We start from the raw sequence: 18362 nt of genomic DNA on the forward strand, positions 1-18362 counted from the left end.
TGTTTGCTGGAGCCACAGCTGTAAACCTGCTGGTCATGATGTCGGTTTGGTTATGTGGTGAGATGGAAGCATGAAGATGAAACCAGGAGATGTCCTTACTGAATCATCAGAGCTGTGATGGAGAAACAGGTTTACCTTTTAGGTGACATGAATGAGTTGAAGGGAAGTTATGAACTGTTTCTGAGAGATAAATAACACCAGGATCCTTTTCTAAGTAGCTGACAGCTGGTAACTGTGCAGGGGCCGGTCTAGCAAAGTGTTGCCAGGGGTCCATGTAGGGCATTAAAAGGGAGAGGGGGGCACAAGGAAATACTTTGTTATTCTCATTTAAAATGTCTCACTTTTAAAAAAATAATTATCTGAGTCTTACAACAAACAATTGATAGATTGATACATATATACCATCAGAACAGTGTACATCACTGTCACAACAGCGTTTATTTTCATTCAAAGGCTTTATGATTTTTCCTATAATGGTGGGCCGGTCTCCAGTCAAAATGCCCGGGACGAGTTTTTTTGTCCCAGTCCAGCCCTGTAAGCAGCTCATCTGCAGTCTGGTGTTACCTACATCTTCCTATTCAGAAGGCAGAATTTCCGAGTTCTGAGTACAATCGAAAGCACCACGACTGCAGTTTTTGTGTTGGATGTAAAAAGCAGGCTAGGATAGAATCAGGTGTGGGATTTCTCTCGTGGAAATGTGCACATTATTTTTTCCTTTCTATAGGTGGCACAGTGCACTTGTGGCAAGTAAGCAAGTTAGAAGACTGGCACTCTTGCTGGATATCCAGTTACGGAAGCAACACATTAACAAGAGAATTCTGAGTAAAACCAAAGTTACTTTCCCTCGTAACTAGTTACTCTGAAAGTAATGAGTAACTTGAAGTAACTGAGTTACTTTTGATAGAAGTAACTAGTAATGTAACTCACCCCAACCGGTCGCAGCAGATGGCCGCCCCTCCCTGAGCCTGGTTCTGCCGGAGGTTTCTTCCTGTTAAAAGGGAGTTTTTCCTTCCCACTGTTGCCAAAGTGCTTGCTCATAAGGGGTCATATGATTGTTGGGTTTTTTTCTCTGTATCTATGAAGCGCCTTGAGGCGACTTATGTTGTGATTTGGCGCTATATAAATAAAATTGAATTGAATTGAATTGAATTAACTAAGTTACTAATTTAAAGTAACTTACCCAACACTGGTGAGGAGCAAAATAAATCCTCATGTTTGTTCTTCTCACGTGAGTCTCAAATAACCAGTGTTACACCCTCAACATCACAACACAGTGGCATGAATGACAGTGTAAAGTTGATCACATGAAACAAAAAAAGAAACAAATATTTCTGTCTCTGTTTCCTGTCACTGTCGTTTTAGAGTTTTGATGGTTTTGTGGATTCAAAATTATGATGCGAATTATTACTTCTTTACGACAATTACCATCTCATGTGCAAATGGATACACAGGCCTGTCTTTATGATCCATAAAGGCATCATCATCATTGTTAGGTTGCTTTCTAGCTTGCATGTACAATGAAGGTTGGAATTTTGAATTTAGCACATGCACTGGGCAAACCTTGATGCACTTGGCTAGCTAAACTAAACTAGGTGGATCAAACTTCATGAAAACCTACAATAACAGGGATAAGGGTGTGGTAATAATATTTGCACAACATTCAAAGCTAACAGGATACTGTCAAAGTTCAAGATTTCATTAACATCAGCATCTCTTTGAACCCGTCAAACAAGTCGGATAAATGACAAACAAACAAAAAGTTTCTATGCAGTTTAGACGTTTACTGATCAGTTTTAAATATTAGCAGGACACTATTTTTCTCTGCCTTTCAAAATTGTTATTTTGGCAACAAAAATGACGAAATTAGAGATATCCCCTTGAAGTGGTGATGTTTGAAATGGTTAAGTTTTGTTGTTACATTTACATTTTTGTTGTTTACACACTCCTCACATTTACAAGAAAATAATGAATTGTGCTCTAATTTTAGGTAAGCACTGAGTGAAAGTTGTATCAAAAGGATAATGCTAACATTATTTTGGTTGTAATGAACACTGGGGCATTTTTTTTAATTTTCAACCTCTTCAGCTCAAAAAAATGTCAACATTCACGTTACACTGGTCCCTCAGTTCAAGCTCAGCTTCGTCCAGTGGCCATGCTCATTTCCAGCTCGTCAGCTTCTGAAAACTGTCCTTCTACGGATGTAGCGGTGTTCCAGAGCAAGCATGTGTTGAGAAGGACTGGATATCTAACTTAAAAATTTCTCAGGCTTACCTGAATAAAAGTTGCCCATCTGGCATATGAGCGCCAAAACAGTTTTCTAGCCCCAGGTTTTCTTCCATGTTGCACAAGCGAATGCACTGTGAAGGATCTTTTTGTAAGATGGAATCTAAAGGGGTCTGTGCTATGGTCCCACAGAGGCCACTTGCTAGTGTGACTCACCAGTGTTCCTTACCTTTAGAGTGTATGCAAGGATGACTCAGCATCAGTCTGTGTACGTGGCACCGAACAGAAACTATTTTAAGCTATCTAAGCATTGTTGTACGTGCTGTGTTTAAACCTTATGGCTACACGAGTACAGATTGAGAATGAACACACTTTGCTAGAATGGGAGAGGGGTTTATGTCAGCTCGTATTGCTGTTTTGTATCCCTCTTGGGTGAGCTTATTTTGCACATGCTGACTCGGTCACACTGAAATGGCATCATATTTTAGAAGCACTGGAGAAATTTTTTAAACATAGTTGGGGTCATCTTGTCTCATTTGATAATCGTATTACAAGATAAAAAAAAAATTACTTTGGAGTAAAAATGATAATTCCTCTGCCATTCATTCATCTGGGCTTCAACAGCTTGAAAGCTAACAAAATAGTTGCTACCTCACCGTTGCCTCTTGGAAATCAACATTTAATCAAAATATCGACTTTGCGATAAATTTACATGTTTATGTTCAGTGTTGGGAAGGTTACTTTTAAAATGTATTCCATTACAGAATACAGAATACATGCCCCAAAATGTATTCTGTAACGTATTCCGTTACGTTACTCAATGACAGTAACGTATTCTGAATACTTTGGATTACTTAATATTATCATGCTTTTTACAACAACGTGAATGTACTGTTGCTGTGTGATTTATTACTATTACTGAAGGTCCGCGACTCCGAACTGTAGTAAAGGGACCTCTGACTAATACGGCGGGGTCCCTGTCGGCTTGTAGCCGAAAAATAGCTTTACTTTGTTGTGTGGGTCAACTTTTCTTGCGAGAGACAGAGAGAGGCGTTGAAAGGCTGCTCCAATGGAACTTATTGTTTTCGGAGGAAAACACGAACACGGTGTACAGTTGAGTCTTAATAGCTTACTTACAACTGGGCTCGTCAGGCACTCTTCTTGGCTGCAGTGGTTATTATTATATTTACATGCTTCCAGCTGCCGTTTTTCCTCGATGACAACTCGTACCTTTCCACTCCCCTTTTTCTCCCTCCTCGCGCTCACAGACACATAACGTGTATGGCAGTCCATTCTCCCTGCAGCACGGACTACACTGCCCATGATGCTACATTCTTTAGAGCTATGCTTGTAGCATTCTGCCTGTTAGCTTAGCACAACAACAACAACAACAACGAAAAGGCGCTCTCTCACCCAGGAAACACAGAGAGAGAGAGAGAGAGAGAGCGTCGCCCTGTAACCATGGCAACCGTAACGCTGCCGCCTGGAACAACAGAACGTAGCTGTCAAACAAAACCCAAACAGTCCTGACCCGCGACAAAATGAAACAGGAAAGTACCGCAGTGTAATCCATTTATTTCAACAAAGTAACTGTATTCTGAATACCACCTTTTTAAACGGTAACTGTAACGGAATACAGTTACTCATATTTTGTATTTTAAATACGTAACGGCGGTACATGTATTCCGTTACTCCCCAACACTGTTTATGTTGAAAAGCTTCATTAACAATCTTGGGAGAAATGCTAGCAACAACGGCTAAAAGGGAACTTTAGCTAACACTTAAACTGTGACTGTAAAATCAGGCTGGAAGGTTTGAACTTGCAAACAGAATTTTTAAATATGTTCACCTCAAGCTTTGGAATACTAATAAAGTAAAATGTGCATGTACAGACAGTGAACGTCATTATTAGTTTGTGATCAATTTGGATTGTTTTTCAAAGTGATTTCTTACCATTAGATTGGTCAGTTATTCTGTTTTGTTTTTCAGTTCATCAAGTTCTCCTGGTTTTGTGTAGCAAACAAGAAGCCTGATAGATTCATTTATATTTAAAAACCTTTGTAAGTAACCTTTAGTCCATTTCAAGTTGGTGGTTGAACATGTCACAGCAATATATCATGACAGTGACACAACAGTAAGGACTCTCTGTCAGCCTCTGTTAATATGTTTTTACTTTTTTTTCTGGTTAATGTTTTAAAACAATCTGTTTGATGATGAAGCATTATCTTCTTAAGACCTAAAGGTCCATGGGTCACACGGAGCTGAATATCTTTTAGTTGTTTTGCTCTTCTATTATATATGGAAACACAGTGGAATAAACTCGCATCATTAGAAGACTAGGCAGCCATGTTTCTGCTGAAACTTGCATATGGTGTCTGTATTTTGGCTTTTGGTTGTCCAACCAGTCCAGTCCTGTTAAAGGAGGAAACACTTTGATGACTACACAGTTAAATCTTCTACGATCGCTCAAGTAGAGGTTTATAAGAATTATTGCTATGAGGTGATGCTCTGAGGTGGCTATGCTTCACTGTGTGTGTGTGTTTATTAAGCTGTTTCCTGGCTATTTTCTCCTTCTTTGTGTCAGGCAGCATCAGACTGTTGCTGGTCTTCAGTTCTGATTACACACTTCTTTAATCAAGGCTTCACATGCTCTTTGAACCACTTCTTTCCTCCTTGGGCATCACACACTCATCGGCAAACAGTCGGTGAGGCCATTTTTAGCTAGATACCTTGCACTTTACGAGAAAAGTAGAAAACGCACATTCCTATTTCCCATGTAGAAATGAAAGATGCGCACAAAATGATGTTGATAGAACATATTATACTGGCAAGACCCCACCAGAGCCACGATGCTGGTGTTGCCGGTGATAACCACCAAAAACGTACATGTGTAAGCTGTCATTTTAAAAAGAGAGATAGGAACATTTAAGGGACATCGTACATGTAGTGATTTCTATGGTTAATAACACATTTTGATTTACATTGTATCCAGTTGGATTCACATCTTGACTAATGATCCAATTTACCAGCGGTAACAGCTGACTTCTTAGTACTTAATTGAGAGAGATCTTCACAACATCTATAAGTCTAGGATATTTAATTTGAGATTGAGTTAAAGAGGAAATCGAGTACATAAAGACATTTATTCATACAAATCAATATAGTAAGATTAACAATGGAATAGAATAGACACATAGGTGGGAAATAATAGGGGTGATCAAGCTTTAGCTTTTTTTAAATTTAAGGTGGGCATATGTCGAACCTGTGGTTGCTGCAAACCAACAAATGCTAGCTTTACAAGTGCAACAACTTTAGAAGAACAATCGTAGTAAACCTTCACGTTTTACCATAGGTTGAAACCTTGTCCTGAAAATTACATTGATATACAGTAATATTCCCACTAGCTTATGAAATTTTGTGATAAATGTAATGTTGTTCAGATCATATACTGAACATAACAGCTTGTATAAACAGGTGGTGTTTGTGCTCATGACGGTTTTATATTTCACTCTTGCTTTATGTGGATAAACATATCCAAGAGCACTCCAGTCTATTTTCTTCCATTGTAGGCATACACTTTTAATTATTTTGTTTTGGTATCTAAGTGCTGCCAAAACACAGGTGACCTATGCAGCGATACTGCTCCTGAATGCATATTGTGTTGACACTGACAGAGGGGCTGCTGCTTCTGCACTGCTTTCACTTCGCAGCATGTGTCTGTGTCTTTGTTAACAAATCAGCAAAGCAAATAATCTTAAGATATTTTCTTTGTTTTCTTTACAGTGTCCACGCCTGGCAACTAAAGCATAATTGACATTCATGTAGTTTAGGCAACACAGCACATGGTAAAGTCAGCCTCTTGAATGCATATGAACAGAAGGATAGATGCATTGTCAAGGACTCTAAACTGTCAGCCAATCGATAAAGTAAATTAAAACTGAGGCATGAACTTAGTTTCATTGTGATTCAGTATGTTATCAGTAGCCATGTGCAATGTGTGTAATTGTTCTGTCTCCTAATACTTGCAGTTAATACATCTAATATATGTCCTGATTTGAATTGTATATCTGGATAAATAGTGTTTACCCCTTTGTGTACTTTGTGTGTGGGTGTGTGCAAATGCTCTGTCTTGCTTTTCCCTTCTGACCATTTTTCAATTAAAAAACACTAATATCCCCAAGACTGCTCTGCCCTAGTTATTAGACAGATGCGCGCGCACACACACACACACACACACACACACACACACACACACACACACACACACACACACTTTCCAGTTTTTCTGAGTCCTGCCTACAGCATCATCCCCCACTCATCTTGATTGTATAAGAGCACTAAGTCTGTGTTTGTATGTCCCTGTCTGTGTGTGTGTTTTCATTTTTTGTTTGATATATTTCCACCTGTGTGCATTTGCTACATAGTAACTTGATGATTTTGAACTCCTGAACCCTGCAGTCAGGATCTAGTAGCTCTTGTATCATGTGTGGAGGGTTTTGCTTGCATGGTTTTTATCCACTTGTTACCTTAGACATAAGGGTCACTGCAAATCCAAATAAAATTGTTACGATGAGCTTTATCCTATGATGAAACGTTTTTATCCTGATAGAATGGTCTATTCCATCCATGAGGGATGGTGTACTGAGAATTTTCTGGTTGTATTTGATAGCCCATTACCCGTCAAGAGAAAGCTAGAGACAGAGCGATGTCTGTATGTTGCCTGAATATGTTTCATTGCAGGTTCCTTGCATTTACTGGGACACGAATCTCAAAATGTCCCTGAAGTCAGACTTGTTCTTAAATTGTAGCTCTCTAAATGAGAAAGGCCCTATGAAAGATCTTAACTATATACTGAACCTCAGCATTTTTTCACTGATATGCAGATGACACCCAGCTCTATCTGTCCATGAAGCCAGATAACACACACCAATTAGTTAAACTGCAGGAATGTCTTAAAGACATAAAGACCTGGATGGCCGCTAACTTTCTGCTTCTAAATTCAGATCAAACTGAGGTTATTGTACTCAGTGCTACAAATCTTAGAAATATGGTATCTAACCAGATTCTCACTCTGGATGGCATTGCCTTGGCCTCCAGTAACACTGTGAGGAACCTTGGAGTCATTTTTGACCAGGACATGTCCTTCAATGCACATATTATTGTCCTTCAATATTTAAATTCAGGTAATATTTTAAATAGTAGAATTGTTTAGTTATAACATCTGATATGTTTACTATGTTCTATGGAAAAATGGATTATGAGATTTCCAAATCACTGCTTTATAGTTTGATTTAAGTTCTACACTATAACCTAGATACCAAGAAAATAGTGTTTGAACACTTAGTGAAACAATTAGAGATGGACCGATCCGATATTACGTATCGGTATCGGTCCGATACTGACCTAAATTACTGGATCGGATATCGGAGAAAAATAAAAAATGTAATCCGATCCATTAAATATCACGAAAGCACCTCACAAAACTTGCAACACGCCGTAACTCACCTCAGAACGTTAGCACGTCGGAGCAGTATGCATCACGTGATAGAGCGGCTGTGGCATGCGGGACCTGTCGGTGGTCTGGATAGCATGTGGAGCTTCGCTAGCAACCCGGCATTTCATCTCCGACAAAGTTATCCCGAGAGAAGTAAAGCAAGTGTGTAAGTCCATCTCTGAATGTTTGTAAAGCATTCCTGCGTTAAGCTTAACAAGCGACTGCCTCTCCTGCTGCTACTTCAATCATGAAACTGCTTAACGATCAGCTGATCGGCTTTTCTGTCGCGAGTCCGTGTCTCTAGTTTGCTTTTGGCCCACTTTGCACCAGAAAGAGGAAACCAGCGGCTGAACAACAGCAGCACGTTTAAGCTTGATCAGCTGTTGTTAGAATTTATTTAATATTACTTTCTACTCGAGGATCTTTTTCTACGTAGCTGACGCTGGTAACTGTGCAGGGGCGGATCTAGCAAAGTTTAGCCAGGGGGGCCGATAGGGCATTAACAGGGAAAAGGGGGCACAAAGACATACTTTTCTTTCTTATTCTCATTTAAAATGTCTAGCTTTTAATAAATAATTATCTGACACCCAAAGTTTTAATTTGATGCAAAAGGAATAGAAGTCCATTACTGTATATAGTAACTATTAAGTCTAATATATATACCCTAGTAAGCTATAATACTTTTTCCTTTGGGAAGGTACCATCTGTACAGTCTGCAATTTTGTTGAAGAAAGATGTTGAATCTATTTAATATTTCTTGAAAAATAATTGATTTCTGTGCATTTTTTTTCACACTGCATCAAATTAAGGTTGATTACATCGAGTAAGCATCATGAGGTGGCACGTGAGGGGTGGTTCCCTATTTTTTATTTATTTATTTTTGTTGTTGCTGGGAGTTGGAACCCTATTAGTTAGGTTGCTTAATATTTATGCTAAGTACTCTTTAAAATACCAGAATAGGGAGGATGGTGTAGGTTTAAGTTTATTAGATTGATCAGTATTGCTGAACTATGAAATATTTTTTTTTGCATACAGGTATAACAGAATAGCTTTAGTGTAGTTGTTGTTTTAAACTTGAGTATGAACTTATACAAAATGCAGCAAGATATTTAAAAAAACAGTTTTGTTGATTAAAAAACACTATATCGGATTCATATCGGTATCGGCAGATATCCAAATTTATGATATCGGTATCGGTATCGGACATAAAAAAGTGGTATCGTGCCATCTCTAGAAACAATTGCTCAATTGTAGGTAGTACTTGATAATGAGAAGAATAAAGATGGATGCATAGAATCGGTGGTAGGAGCATCCTTTTTCTAAAGATGTTAGAGTTTCATAAAGTGCCTCCTACTTCTACTCTGCAATATTACAAAGCATTTACGGTGTCCTTAAAAACACCAAGTTCCATTGGCTTGAACCCTTTTTGTTTGTTTTCAAAGGAAATTTAACAAAAACTGAAACCCCACAGTTAGAACAAGTTACAAATAGTAAAACAAAATAACTTTATCAAGTATAAAGAATATTCATGCAATGAAAAGCAAATAAGTTCTTGTCACCTTTTCGCTCCCAGTACTGCTGCCTGGTCAGGTATCAGAAAAAAATAAGATAAGAGCAAAATATAAATGGTTAATGCAAAGCTTATACGAGGACACTTACAAACACCAACCCAGTCCCATTCACTATCAGTCAACAGTCATCTACATATGAGTCACAACCTCTTTTATTGAGTAAAGTGACAAATTCCGATTGAGTGAAACTAACTAACTCCAAGTCTGCCCCTGCTGTTTTCATGTCTGAGCGGGTGCTGTTTGGCAGATGAAAAGGAAAACAAAATCCCACACTTTTGAAAAAGACTGATTGACTGGGAAGGAGGATTATTAATCTTTTCAAGTGCCAAACTGGATTCAGAACATTATGTCTTTTCTGCCAAACGATCTGCTCAAATCTAATTAGCATCACAGAACCAGACAGCACTTGGGATTTCTTTTTTTCCCCTGCCTTTCAAAGTGTTTACGAGAAATAAACTGATGGTTTTCTGTCCAGATGAGTGATAAAGTAGACAGCAGAAAACAGTTTATTTCTCGATCTCCCCATCGCTCTCTCTGTCTTTCTCAGTAATGAGGTTCTCCTTAATTACATTTTAATGGGCTGGAAACAGCTGCTGCTGGTTTATATCTCCACTCACTCCTCGCTCCTCCTTCATCTCTCGCTCTTCTTCATCCCTTTGCTCAGTCATCTCCACCTTCTGTCAGCTTCTTTGCTGACCTCTGCCTTTGCTCGATGTCACTTTGTGTTTGTACACTCAGATCCAGACAGATTAAAAGTCTAAGTGTTTGGAAACACTCTTTAACTTTTATATTATCTACAAACACTACATTAGAATAAACAAAAAGATATTAGGTTTTAGCAGCATTGGGTCTCAAATACTGAATGAGTAAATCCTCTAAGCTAATTTGATTGGGAGGGAAAAAAACAACAATCAAAGGTAAAATTGGATCAAATGAGTGACTCATAAGCTAAGCACGGTGAGTGAAAAAGAGACTAATTATTTTAAAGGTCTTTAAAAAAAGCTCTTTGGAAACTATTTAATTATTTTTCCAATACAATTTAGTGGAGTTAAAAAATGAAAGGCCTAAACACTCCACTGCTGACAGACACACACAAACTCTGTGTTCGATGAATGTAAGAAGTGAGGGAATATTCAGAAACTGTGGGCATCAGCTACAGTTTGGATTCCTGATACACGAGCATTAGTAAGTGTTTCCTCGGGCTACTGGTGAATAATTGGACATTTAGGCTGTACTGACACCACTAATAATACTGCTCCTTATGAAATGTGTCAAAAGCTTTGATGGTTTTAACAGATGACATCCTAGCAGTGACTTGAGCTCTTGACATGGATGACTTGTTAATGTTCCAGTCGGTTATCTCTTAGTTTTCTACCTGAACAGAGTGGAGGATTGGGGAGAACAACAAGAGGTCGCAGATTGTGACTGAAGGTTATGTTTGGATCCTTGAAAGAAAGACTTTTGTCTTGTTCATACTAGAGATGGACCGATCCGATATTACGTATTGGTATCGGTCCGATACTGACCTAAATTACTGGATCGGATATCGGAGAAAAATAAAAAATGTAATCCGATCCATTAAATATCACGAAAGCACCTCACAAAACTTGCAACACACCGTAACTCACCTCAGAACGTTAGCACGTCGGAGCAGTATGCATCACGTGATAGAGCGGCTGTGGCATGCGGGACCTGTCGGTGGTCTGGATAGCATTTGGAGCTTCGCTAGCAACCTGGCATTTCATCTCCGACAAAGTTATCCCGAGAGAAGTAAAGCAAGTGTGTAAGTCCATCTCTGAATGTTTGTAAAGCATTCCTGCGTTAAGCTTAACAAGCGATATATGGAGCGACTGCCTCTTCTTGCTGCTACTTCAATCATGAAACTGCTTAACGATCAGCTGATCGGCTTTTCTGTCGCAAGTCCGTGTCTCTAGTTTGCTTTTGGCCCACGTTGCACCAGAAAGAGGAAACCAGCGGCTGAACAACAGCAGCATGTTTAAGCTTGATCAGCTGTTGTTAGAATTTATTTATTATTACTTTCTACTCGAGGATCTTTTTCTACGTAGCTGACGCTGGTAACTGTGCAGGGGCGGATCTAGCAAAGTTTAGCCAGGGGGGCCGATAGGGCATTAACAGGGAAAAGGGGGCACAAAGACATACTTTTCTTTCTTATTCTCATTTAAAATGTCTAGCTTTTAATAAATAATTATCTGACAGCCAAAGTTTTAATTTGATGCAAAATGTATAGAAGTCCATTACTGTATATAGTAACTATTAAGTCTAATATATATACCCTAGTAAGCTATAGTACTTTTTCCTTTGGGAAGGTACCATCTGTGCAGTCTGCAATTTTGTTGAAGAAAGATGTTGAATCTATTTAATATTTCTTGAAAAATAATTGATTTCTGTGCATTTTTTTTTCACACTGCATCAAATTAAGGTTGATTACGTCGATTAAGCATCATGAGGTGGAGCGTGAGATGTGGTTCCCTATTATTTATTTATTTATTTTTGTTGTTGCTGGGAGTTGGAACCCTATTAGTTGGGTTGCTTAATATTTACGCTAAGTACTCTTTAAAATACCAGAATAGGGAGGATGGTGTAGGTTAAAGTTTATTAGATTGATCAGTATTGCTGAACTATGAAATATTTTTTTTTGCATACAGGTATAACAGAATAGCTTTAGTGTAGTTGTTGTTTTAAACTTGAGTATGAACTTATACAAAATGCAGCAAGATATTTAAAAAACAGTTTTGTTGATTAAAAAACACTATATCGGATTCATATCGGTATCGGCAGATATCCAAATTTATGATATCGGTATCGGTATCGGACATAAAAAAAGTGGTATCGTGCCATCTCTAGTTCATACCATGATTCAGTAGCTTGTGGAACCGCCTTTAGCAGCAAGAGCTTGAATTAATTGCTTTCTGTATGGTTTTATCAGTCACATCGTTGTAAAGGGTTAGAGTTATAATCATTTTCCTGTTGTATGACCCAATTTACCATTGGCTGTCAGAAAGATGGCCTTATATTTGTCTCTAGAATACCATCATCGCCCTTCACGACCCACTCCACTCGTGCCCACCCACCTCACCAATTTGAGCCAGCATGTGAGTACCTTCATCAGTCAGGCCACACACATACAGGCTTTATATTGAGACCAAGTCCTTTTGCACTGCTTCCAAGCACTTTGCTCTCCAGTGTGTTCTGTTGTTTTGAATATATTCCACTAGTATGTATATATTTCTTTTGCTTGCTATTTATTGCTGATGTATTTGCTATTTATATTTTTTTTACTCGTGCACAGCTGGTGTGCAGGACCCATAATTTCATTATACATGTACAATAACAATAAAGAGCTTTTCCATTCCAGTTAAGATTGTGAGTCACGTGGACATGATTAAATCACAACATGTATCAGCTATGCTTTCACCCTTCCACATCCCAGTGGCCTTCCTTTGGCTGAACTGCACAGCAAATCCAGCATGTCCAAATTAACACTGTCAGATTTGATTTCAACACTATTAAAGTATTAGAGTGTTAATTTAACTCTTTTTGGAGAGTTGGTACGTTAACTCTGATTTAGTGTTAAACACCAAATCTGTCTGGAGTTGATAATTTAACACTTACTAATGCTAACTAGGTGTTAAGAGTTTATATATTAACTCTCAAAGAGTATTTTAGTTTAACTACGTAAGAGTTATCTTCTAATTAATTCTAAAAAGTTGGAATTTTCCTGTTCTGAACTTCTAGAAATTTCTTTTGGAAATAAACATTTACTAAAAAGATGCAATGGTTTTTGAAAAACATTTATTCTGAACTGTGCACCACAATTTCAAAACATTTTCTGAAAGATGTAACAGTGTACATGTTCTCACTTTCATTAGAATTTTGTTTATCAAAAGGTCTGACATAGGTGAGCTGGTAAATGCAAATAACAGCATTCTCATCACTTATTTCTTCAATACAATATGCATGTCCTTCATTCATCACTTTGTGGAACTTCAACGCACTTCTGCTCTCCCCCATATTCCATCTTCACAAGCATATCCTGTGCGGAGATCGAATAAAAATTAGTTGACACTAATTAATTGCACAAATAATCTGGTAATCAATTGCAGCACAGTAAAAAAAAAGGAAACATTTTTGAGCCATTACTTGTGTAAAGTATTTTCCCAAAAGACAAGGACACAGACAACAGGTAATACTGAACGTAAAACCTCAACCTTTTTCATTTTTACTTAAACCATGTGCACAAAACTCTGGAGGGATCTAAATGCTAACGTAGAACCCAGTCAGGACATCTGCTACTGCTGTTTGCTCGTTTGTTTTTTAATGGGAGATCATTTTCAGGCTTCAAGTAGCACCATTATACCAACATTTCACATTCTAGACATTGTTTTAGGTGTATTTGACCAAAAATTTGACTGAAAATTCACATGCAAGCTTTTTTTCAAGGCTGTGGTATTTGCCCACAAACAATACCTTTCAGCTAGCTAAAACAGAATATTATGCTATCACGGAGCAACATGGCTAATGCCTTTCACACAGCTTTGTCTCAACTCCAAAGAGCCACAGAAGTAAAAGCTCATAATAATAATTGAAACAATCTTTGAAAAAATGACTTACCAAGCATGGCAAACAACTCAAATATGTAGAGCAAAATGTTCTGAAACGGCTTCACTTCAGCTTCGATTGGAGCCTATGGTGCTGGGGGCGGAGTCTGTGAATTTACTCTATTGGTGTCTTAGCCCCTCTAGGAGTTCAGAGTTAAGAGGTCAAGAGTTAATGTTTCCATTGTAACACCTCCAGATTTGACATTTTTAACACTCGGTTTTAACTACTATCATTTTACACCTCAGAGTTACATTAAAAGAATGTGACTCTACTTAGAGTAAAATTAACTCTACTTTTGCAAGAAGACTACTAACACCAAAACATTTAACACTTTTGAATTTGCTGTGTGGATATGGTCTTTTGCTGTAGCAACAAATCCATCCCTATGTTCAACAAGTGCTCACCACAGTTGCAAAAAATGATTATGTGTGTAACTGTAACACTGTAACCTTTAATGTCAGCTCCTACTAGTCTGACCTTTCTCATCTGACTTCTTGAGTTTGTTCTTATTGAACACAGACAGTGAAAAATACCAAGGAATACAGCGGCAAGTTGAAGAAAGGACCAGAGTGTCTCCCCAACAAAAACTGCATATAGTCTAAGCACTCAAATCCTTTTCAGTAACTGAAACCAATTTGACTCCCATGAAAGTTTTTATTTTATCCTACTTATTTACTTATATTGATTTACAACTTCTGTACATTCATTAATAGTGACTTTCTGGCTTGTCTCTCTAATTATCTGGTGAGAAAATTAGAAGACTTATGTACCGTATATAAACCATATATATAATTTTGAAAGGGTTGTGATGTCTCAAAACAAACACAGCAAACTGTGCAGTTATCAGAAGTGGTGATTTCAGGATTTGACTGTGATTATCACACTTGATCCATTGTTTTGTGAAAATTTTTAACTTGTACAGAAATACTTTCTTCCACAGTTGCCTGGCAATTCAACACACATGTCAACCAGCCAACATTTAATCCAGAGCCTAAAAATAACCTTCAGCTGGTTGCTAGCTATAATTCACATTACTCTTGGTGATGGTGATGTTTTTTTTAACCTATCCGAGATGCTGTCCAGCAGGTGTGAGAGCTTTCATAAAATCATTGACTGTTGTGGATACTCCATCATTGTAGAGCTCTTTATGTCAGTGTGAATGAACTTTTAATTCAAAATACCAAATGTGGTATGGAGTTAGTCTCTACATAATTTATTTAGAGACTAACTCCATACATAAGTAAAAAAATAGCAGTAATAGGGGATGACCCATTTTCCCGGACACATAGTAAAATATAAAATAAACAAGACTTCACCCAGTCGATGATTTTGCTATTCATTTATAACTGGGACATTTTTTGGCAATAAAATGCTAAATGGGTGTACTTAGGAGGTACAGTAAGTACTAAAATTCTGCATCTTCTGACTCTCCCTTTGTCCCAACACACACACACTGGAGCAGTTTTTCTAACTTATTCTTAAACTTTTTTTTTTTAGTTGCATGTTTATGGGTGATGGTCAGGCAAAAGAAGACCAATAGTAGGAACAGGGGGAAACTGTGGTGCGATACATACAAGATTATGAGCAAAAGCTAAATAAGAAAAGACACTGAACATGTTTATCCTTTAAGAAGAGAAAACTTCAGCCTGTTGTGATTAAATGGATGCATTTCTGGTCCAAAAAAACCCCTAAAAAACCCACAACAAAAAAAACAACAAAGGGTGTATACATACACATGCGCGCGCGCACACACACACAAAGTAGGAGGAGCAAGTTTGATGGTCTTAATTAGGGACTCCAGGGAAAAGAAGACAGAAGTCTCCGATGCTCCGTAGCAATTAGCCTGTATCGATCTGCCAAAGGAGAGAGAAAGGGTTGGAAAAGTGACAAATCAGGAAGAAGACTACATAAATGCTCATTTGAGATAAATGACAAACAACTAAAGAGAAGAGGAAAGGGGATAATAGGTGGTACAGAATAAATGAAAAGGAGGGAAAAGGGAAAAAATGCCACATAAAGACACTCAATAGTCCATAGACATTAACATCGTCAGGCTCTTACTGTCTCTTTCAGCAGATTAGCTGATTAGCTTCATGATAACAACTATGAACTGCATCAAATCGTCTCATATCCACGCACACAAACAAATCAATTGAAAATCCCTTTTTCTTTTTAATTGTCCAACTCTACAAACTTTTCTCCAGCTCATATCTCATAAAGTGACTCTCCACTTTAGAAACTCTTCACTTTTATCTTGTCGTTCTTCAAGTATTAAGAGACGATTTTGCCCAATTAGATTTAATTATGCTCTTAATCCATCCCCACTATGTGCGTGTCTTCCCTGTTCCTTTGAAATGGACCGTACAGAAACATCACAGACAGAATAATTTTCCCTCGGCAATGATGTGATAACCTTTAAGTGTCACTTTAAATGGACTAATCTGAACTAAGCTGCTAATCTTAAAATGAGGGGATAATCTCTGACTGTCTGATAATCCAATATTAGGATTAGCACTTCGTGCCAATTCAAGTGGAGGCCTGGGTCACAGTGGACTGATAAATATGGTGTGTGTGTGTCTGAGAGCGTTTGTAGAGGAGGTGAGCGTGTGTGCACGCATACGAATGGGTCACTTCTTTTTCCGTGTGTGTGGGTGTGCCAGTGTTTCTTTGTCTGCGAGAGGGAGTGAGTCAAGGTGAATGTCTGGGGGTTAATAACTACTGACCCATAGATGGGACCAGAATGAGGGGCTTAAAATACACACGCTCAGAAAGTCTTGCTTAATTCCTGTATTTTGTGTTTCTCCTCAGTCGTATCGTCATGGCCTGTCCAAATTGACTTGACAATATTCTCACCAGGAATTAACACAGATGTGTGTGATTTAAGGGGCATCAACACAGAAAGTGGTGTGGTGGCCAGAGATGATAGAAAGGCAGTGGCAATCAGCAACTACAACTGGTGATGGGGGAAATAACCACAAGGAATATAATGTGGGTGGGCAACCTGTCAAACTTTTCTCAACCTTGTCCTGAGTGATTAAAGTGAAAGACAACAGTGAAAGATATTGCTGATTGACATATGAGAAGAGACCAAACGGAGGCCACTCGCCCATCGGTCACCAACAGGTGTTTAGGCCTGCACGCATCAGGCTTTAGGAGGTGATTTCACAGCTACTCTCAGCAGCCTCTGACAACCATTCGCAACCAGTTTGGGAATACATTTTTCCTTTGAGACCAGTTGTTGCCAGTAGGACCTTATTACCTTTCACAATGAAAGCAAATAAGTTTTGTGGATTTGTTAAATGGGGTCCACAGGGTGGGACCAGAAGGAAATCTGGGTTGTGGGTCTTTGTTTCAAGCTCACTGTTGCAAAATACAGGAGCGAGGGAATGTGAGCAGTCAAATCAAGCGACTGTGAGCCGCACGAACTCCTTGACCCATTAATTAGGAAAAGAGCTTTCAATGGATTTAGTTGAATTTACATTGAGATGCACTGAGCAGGATAACCAGAAGGAAAATTTGCAGTTGCAGTACGGCATTAAGATAGTAATGTCCTCAACAACTCAGAGTTGAGAAATAGTTTTCTATATGAGATCACTGCCAAAAGTGCAGCCTTACCTAATGTCCACCCCACTGTTACTCATTTATATTAAGATTTAAAAATCTAGTTGGTATTGCTTTCAGAGCTGCACATGGTTATTTGCAGCTAGCGGGTTGTTAATGCTAGCCATCAAGTCTAACAGTCTGCAGTCTATGAACCTCAGCTAATGTCGGCTAATGTTAGTGTGGTGGTGAGTAGCCTTCAGTAATAGTAATAAATCACACTGCAATAGTACATTCATGTAGTTGTAAATAGCATGAAAATATATCAAGTAATCCAAAGTATTCGGAATATGTTACTCATTGAGTAATGTAACAGAATAAGTTAAAAAATACATTTTGGGGCATGTAATCTGTAATCTGTAGTGGAATACATTTTAAAAGTAACCTTCCCAACACTGTCTGTATCACTAAATCAATACAACTAGCAAGTTTTCTGGTTGGAAGAGTGCCCCAAATCAGTGGCCCAAGTATTCCTTCTATTTAGCTGCGTTATCATGAAGTTATCATGAAAGCTGGTTTAGATTTTTTTATTTTTTATTTTTTTTTAAACCAAGAGTGTTTTAGGAGATTTTTTCCATCCATCCATCTTCTTCCTCTTATCCGGGGCCGGGTCGCGGGGGCAGCAGCCTAAGCAGAGAAGCCCAGACCTCCCTCTCCCCAGCCACCTCCTCCAGCTTATCCGGGGGAACACCAAGGCATTCCCAGGCCAGCCGAGAGATATAATCTCTCCAGCGTGTCCTGGGTCTGCCCCGGGGCCTCCTCCCGGTGGGACATGCCCAGAACACCTCACCCAGGAGGCATCCATGTCAGATGCCCGAACCACCTCAACTGGCTCCTTTCGATGTGGAGGAGCA

At 38.6% G+C, this 18362-nt stretch overlaps 1 protein-coding gene and 1 long non-coding RNA gene across 4 annotated transcripts in view; one reads left to right on the forward strand and one right to left on the reverse strand.

The window, feature by feature from the left end:
- Positions 1-18362, forward strand: part of il1rapl2 (interleukin 1 receptor accessory protein-like 2) — a 487862-nt gene that overhangs the window by 120436 nt on the left and 349064 nt on the right. The window lies entirely within an intron of this gene.
- Positions 13085-14031, reverse strand: LOC146717212 (uncharacterized). Its single transcript, XR_014921883.1, has 2 exons — positions 13921-14031; positions 13085-13342 (listed from the first exon to the last, which is right to left on the reverse strand). It is a non-coding gene; the product is annotated as an uncharacterized LOC146717212 (long non-coding RNA).

The sequence above is a fragment of the Copadichromis virginalis genome, linkage group LG2, assembly GCF_057382275.1.
Source record: "Copadichromis virginalis isolate Kocher_CV1m ecotype Utaka linkage group LG2, C_Virginalis_male_GT1.1, whole genome shotgun sequence".
In the NCBI taxonomy this organism is placed as follows: Eukaryota; Metazoa; Chordata; class Actinopteri; order Cichliformes; family Cichlidae; genus Copadichromis; species Copadichromis virginalis.